We start from the raw sequence: 7,585 nt of genomic DNA on the forward strand, positions 1-7,585 counted from the left end.
TACATATTTCATAAGCTTTGAAAAATTATTTAAGTTGGATTAAAAATTTGGGTTGTAAATTTGTGTGGTTAGGGAATGAAGTTGGACTGGTTTTGGGATGGACCACACACACATACACACGGGTCAAACCTCTCTCTCTCCCTCCCCTGTGCTCTCTCTCTCTCCTCTCCGTTTCAGTCTCACTCTCTCCCCCTCGAAAACGTACGGACAAAGCACCAAACCCTTGAACCTTCACGGATCGAAGCCAAAAAGGTAAGATTCTTCATCCTTTCAACCTCCTGAGTCGTTTGGTACTAGTTTTAGAACGGGAAACCTTAGAAATCATGTTGAAAACCCGAGGTTCGATTTGAGTATTGTTCATGCATTCGTGATGTGTTGATTTTCAGGAAATTCTAAGCTTATAGTGAGCTTAGTGAGGTCCTAATGAAGCTTGGAGTACTTAGTTTGAAGGTTTTGGACGTCGGGATGGTTGAGTTCGAAGTTGGCCGGTTTTCTTGGAATTTCTCCGATGAGATTTCGTAGTTTTTAGAGCCTTAAAGTAGTGTAACGTGAATCTACATGCTTAGGGCTTCATTTTGATATAAAATACGTGAAAAATGGTTGAGAAATGAAGGAGAACAAGGAGATTGAAAAATCTCTAGTTTTCTGGCGACCAGCGAACCAGTCCGGCGACTGGAGGTTAGGCGTGATGCGCGTGGGGACGCGTGGACCCGTGCCCATCCCGACGCTTGGGGGCGCGTGCGGCCTCGAAATTTTTTTCTAAAAATACCTCGACGTCCGTGACGTCGAGTAGGTCACTGTGGTATATTCATATACCCAAATTGAGCACCGTATGAGAAGTTATTGCGAATTGTCGATTATGTGCTTTAAATAACGTTATTTTAGTTGTTTCACATATAGGTGATACCTATCTCGAGGACGAGCGCATCCAGGGACGTCACGGGGGTTATGACCCTTCGACTTATCAGTGAGTGGGCAGTATTTCTGTTTATACCTATATACTATTGATATTTTTCCCAGAAATTGAGTTTAAATGAAAGTACGTTTTAAAATGCCATGCATGCATATTATGAGATATATGAATTGATAATTGATGCATATATATATGTGAATTGGTGCTGTGGACGCACATGTGAGTATCAGGTCAGTTTCATGTTAATCATGTGAATTGTTGATATTGTGAATTATGTTGAGAGCTTATAACTTGCACTCCTGGTGTTAGTGCTTATAGTATTCACCGCACCGCACGCTCACCTTGGATCCAAGTAGGTGCATGTCGTATAGACCATGAGAGGGTTCCGACATGCTAGTCGTACAGATCACTAGAGGTGGTTCCGACTGGTAGGTGACCTTAGTTTATGCGCGCAGATGATTGATGAGAGAAACACTAGAGCGTATTCTTACACCTTTCTTGTCGTATAGACTACTTCAGGTAGTTCCGACTTATGTGCAGAGTATGGCTGTACAGGTCACCGTGGTGACTCCGGCTGGGTTAGATATTGAGCTATAGAATTAACCGTACAAGACCAACTGCAGGGTCTCCGGTTGATTCATTATGTCACATGTTATATTGATGCATCCGTATTCTGTCATTGACATTTATAGCATGGCATACTTGCTGGATTTTGATAAAGATTAATGTTTTGAGAGATTTGAACAAATAGTATGCTATTATGTTATTTTCTGGAAAAGTATACAGATTTTACAGTAAGGGGTTAGAATTGTTTTAAATGAAATGTTTTAGAAAACTTTGGTTTTACTGACCCACTCAATTTTGTTTTGCGCCCCTCCGGGTTCTAGATAGTAGCGTTGGTGGCCCACGAGGATCCCCTCGGCGTACTGACAGACTACATAAATGTAGGACTCATATGCGGGTGTTGTAACTTAGTTATGGTCCTACTTGACTGCACCTAGTATTTATGCTCTGAATTTGTGTGTTTTATACTTAAACTTACTCTCGCATGCTAGTTGGATATTATTGCTAGTATTTGGTTTTTGTTTATTCGTATTTCTCTTATCTTTTGCTTCCGCGTCGCACTTTTGGTTACGTCACACTCACATGACGGCCAGCACGCATTGATTCTAGGATTGGGGTGTGTCAGTTTGGTATCAGAGCCTAGGTTGCAGTCCTGTATAAATTGTTAATATTCTAATGATCTTTTGATGTCTTCTGTCAGAACTATGCCGCCTCGTAGGGAATCACGTCATGCTTCTGAGTCTAATCTCCCTGATATAGCTCAATTAGTGGAAGCAATGGCCCATGCCTTTTAGAATGCAATCCGTCCTCCTCCTCCTCCTCAGAGAACACCCCTGGAGACTATGTATAATATGAAATTGGACCGTTTCATGGGTAATGAGGGTCATGAAGGGGCAGAAAAGTGGTTAGACCATATTGAGAAGACTTTCCAAGTGATGAAGAGCCAAGGGAATCTTCCTACTAATAGATGGGTGGAGACCACTACTTGGTTTTTAGGACGAGAACCAGCAGCTTGGTGGGTTAATCAGACTAAGTTTATGTCGCTTGAGATGGCAGCTGACTGGGAAGTATTCAAAGAACATTTTATGAAAAAATTTGTTCCGCCGGAGTACATTGATCGTAAGAAACAGGAGTTTACTCATCTGAAGCAAAAGGATATGTTGGCGCATGAGTATTACAGGAAATTTATAGACTTATCTCGTTATGATCCTAATACAGCTGGTAATTAGGCAGAGATGCTTCGTCGTTTTAAGTTGGGAACTAAGAAGAAATGGCGGACTTTTGCTAGTGCGCTTCCTTACACCGATTATCATGAGTTTTATGAGATTTTGGTTCGGATGGAAGATTCCGACAACCTTCCTAGTAACAGTGAAGATGATGAAGATAAGAATGATAATCAGAAGAAAGATGAAAGGGGTAAAGGTATCTCTACTCAGGGACCCCGTAAGACACAGAATTTCAAGAAAAGTGGAGCAAGCTCGAGTTCTTCCAGTGGAGGATTTAGTGTCACAAGCCCGAGGAGAGGTGGAAGATTTGCTGGTGGACCCAGGTTTTAGAGACAAAGAGATTTTGGTGGTGCTGGTGGTTCTGGTGCTCCGTTGTGCCGTCGTTGTAATTTCAGACATCATGGAGAGTGTAGGAGAAGTGGTGGTGCTTGCTACACTTATGGACAAATGAGACATAGGGCTGCCCAGTGTCCCCAGAGTCAGCAGAGATCTCAGCAGTCTACTATGCCACCTCCAGCGCCGATTCAGCAGAATTTTGGATCAGGCAGTTATGGTCAGACGGGTCGTGGTGGTGCTTATCACTACCAGGGTGATACTGCTCCCTATGCTTCTGGACAGTATCAGTATCCCCAGGATCCTTATTCTCAGACTGGGTATTCCCAAGACCCTGGAGGTTATACTTCTTATTCTTCCGTCCCAGCTAGTGGATCTCAGTGGCATCAGGGAGGTCAGCCCCGACAGGGAGAAGTTGCTGCTAGCAGTGCATGACTGCCTAGGTAGTCTAGTCAGTCAGGACAGAGACGTACTTCTCAGGGGTGAGGTAACCAAGGCAACAGAGGTCGTGATGGACGACAGCAAGCACAGGGACGTGTTAATCACATCTCACTGCAAGATGCTCATAATCATCCGGACTTGATTATGGGTACGTTAAATATCCTTGGTCACTTTGCTAGAGTTTTGATTGATTGTGGTGCTACACATTCTGTGATTTCTCATACGTTTGCTTAAAGGACTCAACCTCACCCTACACCTTTAGGATTTGATTTAGAGTTTGCTATGCCTAGAGGGGACAAATGTTATGTTGATAGTGTTTACCCAAGGTGTCCAGTGATGGTAGATGGTGTGGTTATGCCAGCTAATCTTATCCCGTTAGATATTGTGGACTTTGATGTGATTTTAGGGGCATATTGGTTGCATTATAATCGTGCCCATATAGATTGTTACGAGAAGTCAGTTACTTTTCATCGTCCTGGACTACTAGAGGTTACTTTTGTGGGTGAAAGCAGTGAGGTGAGACATGGTGTTATTTCTGCCATGAGAGCAAATAAATTGTTATCAAAAGGTTGTCAAGGATACTTAGCACATGTGGTGTTAAATGATGTTGTTCCTAGCAGTGTGGAGGAAGTTGGAGTATTCAGGCACTATCCTGATGTATTTCCAGACGATTTGCCTGGATTGCCGCCAGACAGAGATGTGGAGTTTTCTATTGATTTGCTTCCAGGTACGGATCCTATATCTTTGACTCCATATAGAATGGCTCCAGCAGAATTGAGAGAGTTGAAAATTCAGTTGCAAGAATTAACTGATAAAGGTTTCATTCAACCTAGTACTTCACCTTGGGGAGCTCCAGTGTTGTTTGTGAGAAAAAAATATGGAACTTTGAGATTATGTATTGATTACAGGCAATTGAACCGGGTAACGATTAAGAACCGTTATCCCTTGCCTCGTATCGATGATTTGTTTGATCAGCTTAAAGGTGCGTGTGTGTTCTCTAAGATTGATTTGAGATCTGGTTATTATCAGTTGAAGATTAAAGATGATGATGTACCTAACACGGCTTTTAGGACCCGTTATGGGCATTATGAGTTTTTGGTGATGCCATTTGGATTGACTAACGCACCTGCAGCTTTCATGAGGCTAATGAATGAGGTATTCCAGCAATATCTTGATAGATTTGTCATTGTTTTTATTGATGATATTCTGGTATACTCTAAGTCTAAAGCAGATCATATTCGACATCTTAACTTGGTATTAAAGAAATTGAGGGAGCATCAGTTGTATGCCAAGTTCAGTAAATGTCAGTTTTGGTTTAATCAAGTGGCATTTTTTGGGGCATGTAGTATCAGCACAAGGAATTCAAGTAGATCCTCAGAAGATAGCAGCAGTGGAGAATTGGGAACAACCACGAACCGTCACTGAGGTACGGAGTTTTCTGGGGCTAGCAGGTTATTATCGACGGTTTGTTCAAGATTTTTCTATGATTGCCTTGCCACTAACGAAGTTAACCAGGAAGGATGTTAAGTTTGAGTGGGACGAGAATTGTGAGCAAAGCTTCCAGCAGTTGAAATATTGCCTCACTCATGCTCCAATATTGGTACTTCCTGATGATAGCGGTAACTTTGAGATTTCTAGTGATGCTTCTTTGAATGGTTTGGGATGTGTTTTGATGCTGCATAATATAGTGATTGCCTATGCTTCTCGACAATTGAAGATTCATGAAAGGAATTATCCTACTCACGATCTTGAGTTGGCAGCCATTGTCTTTGCTTTAAAAATTTGGAGGCATTATCTCTATGGTGAGAAGTGTAAGATCTTCACAGACCATAATAGTCTTCAATATCTTTTCACTTAGCATGATCTTAATCTTCATCAAAGAAGGTGGATGAAGTTACTAAGTGATTATGACTGCACTATTGAGTATCATCTGGGTCGTGCAAATGTGGTAGCTGATGCACTGAGTAGGAAACCTTAAGGTCGACTCAATGCTTTGTATACTTGTCGTGTTCCTCTTCTTGCAGATTTGAGAGCTACTGGAGTAAGGTTGGAGTTAGAAGAATGAAGAGAAGCTTTTCTTGCTAGTTTCCAAGTCAGGCCAGTTTTGGTTGATCGAGTACTTGAAGCTCAAATGGTTGATGAAGAGATCCAAGAAATGATCCAATTAAGAAATGAAGGAAAAAAAAAAGACCTTAGAATTCGAGAATCAGATGACATGCTTATGCAAGAGAACAGAATGTATGTGCTGAATAATGAGGAATTAAAGAAGGAAATTTTAAATGAAGCACATTGTTCAGCTTATGCGATGCATCCAGGAAGGACTAAGATGTACCATACCATTCAACCATTTTATTATTGGCCGGGTATGAAGAGGGAGATTGCAGAATATATAAGTAGGTGTATTGTTTGTCAGCAAATTAAAGCTGAAAGAAAGAAGCTTTTTGGTCGGATGCAACCACTTCCTGTTCCTCAATGGAAATGGGAAAATATAACTATGGATTTCGTGTATAAGCTTCCTCGTACACGAAATGGATTTGATGGTGTTTTGGTGATTGTAGATCGGCTTACTAAGTCAGCACACTTCATTCCAGTGAGGGAAAAGTATCATCTGAATAAATTGGCTAAGTTGTTCATCACGAAGATTGTGAAGTATCACGGAGTTCCAGTGAATATTATTTCTGATCGAGATCCAAGATTTACTTCTAAGTTTTTGGTAGCTTTTCAGGAAGCTCTTGGTACGAAATTGCTTTATAGCACTGCTTATCATCCTCAAATCGATGGGCAATCAGATATGATTATTCAGACGTTAGAGGATATGCTGAGATCTTCAGTGTTACAGTTTGGTGATTCTTGGCATGATCGCCTAGACTTGATGGAATTTGCCTACAATAATAGTTTTCATTCGAGCATTGGTATGTCACCATTTGAGGCACTTTATGATAGAGCTTGTCGTACGCCATTGTGTTGGTCAGAGGTTGTCGAAAGAGTGCTTGAGGGCCCAGAGATTGTAGATGAGACTACTCAAAATGTTCAGGTGATTAAGTCTAACTGAAAGCGGTCCAGGATCGACAAAAGAGTTTAGCAGATAGACATGCTACTGATCGAGTTTATGATGTGGGTAATTTGGTATTCTGGAAATTGTCACCTTGGAGAGGTGTAGTGCGGTTTGGAAAGAAGGGCAAGCTAAGTCCTAGGTACATAGGACCTTATGAGATCACTGAGAGGATTGGTGAAGTTGTTTACAGGTTGGAGTTGCCTTCAGAGCTATCTAAGGTACATAATGTGTTTCATATCTCGATGCTTCGATATTATGTTTCAGATCCTTCACATGTGATTCCTCCTCAACCTTTGGAGATTAATCCGGATTTGACGTATGATGAAAAACCAGTGACTATCTTGGATTGGAAAGACAAGGTTCTAAGGAATAAGACAGTGAGCTTGGTAAAAGTATTATGGAGGAACTACTCAGTAGAAGAAGCTACTTGGGAGACAGAAGATCGAATGAGAGAGATGTATCCGAGGTTGTTTTATGAGTATTAAGTGGTTGATTGGTTGTATGAATTTCGAGGATGAAATTCTATAAGGATGGTAGATTGTCACAGCCCGTCCCGGCATTTTATTTATCGAAGACGTGAAATGACGGGATTAGCCTTAGCGGTTACTAAGGTATGTGTGTGTGACACATTATTGGTCTACATACATATTTCATAAGCTTTGAAAAATTATTTAAGTTGGATTACAAATTTGGGTTGTAAATTTGTGTGGTTAGGGAATGAAGTTGGACTGGTTTTGGGATGGACCACACACACATACACACGGGTCAAACCTCTCTCTCTCCCTCCCCCGTGCTCTCTCTCTCTCCTCTCCGTTTTAGTCTCACTCTCTCCCTCTCGAAAACGTACGGACAAAGCACCAAACCCTCGAACCTTCACGGATCGACGCCAAAAATGTAAGATTCTTCATCCTTTCAATCTCCTGAGTCGTTTGGTACTAGTTTTAGAACGGGAAACCTTAGAAATCACGTTGAAAAACCGAGGTCCGATTTGAGTACTGTTAATGCATTCGTGATGTGTTGATTTTCAGGAAATTCTAAGCTTATAGTGAGCTT

This window comes from Malus sylvestris, chromosome 14, assembly GCF_916048215.2.
Source record: "Malus sylvestris chromosome 14, drMalSylv7.2, whole genome shotgun sequence".
Taxonomy (NCBI): domain Eukaryota; kingdom Viridiplantae; phylum Streptophyta; class Magnoliopsida; order Rosales; family Rosaceae; genus Malus; species Malus sylvestris.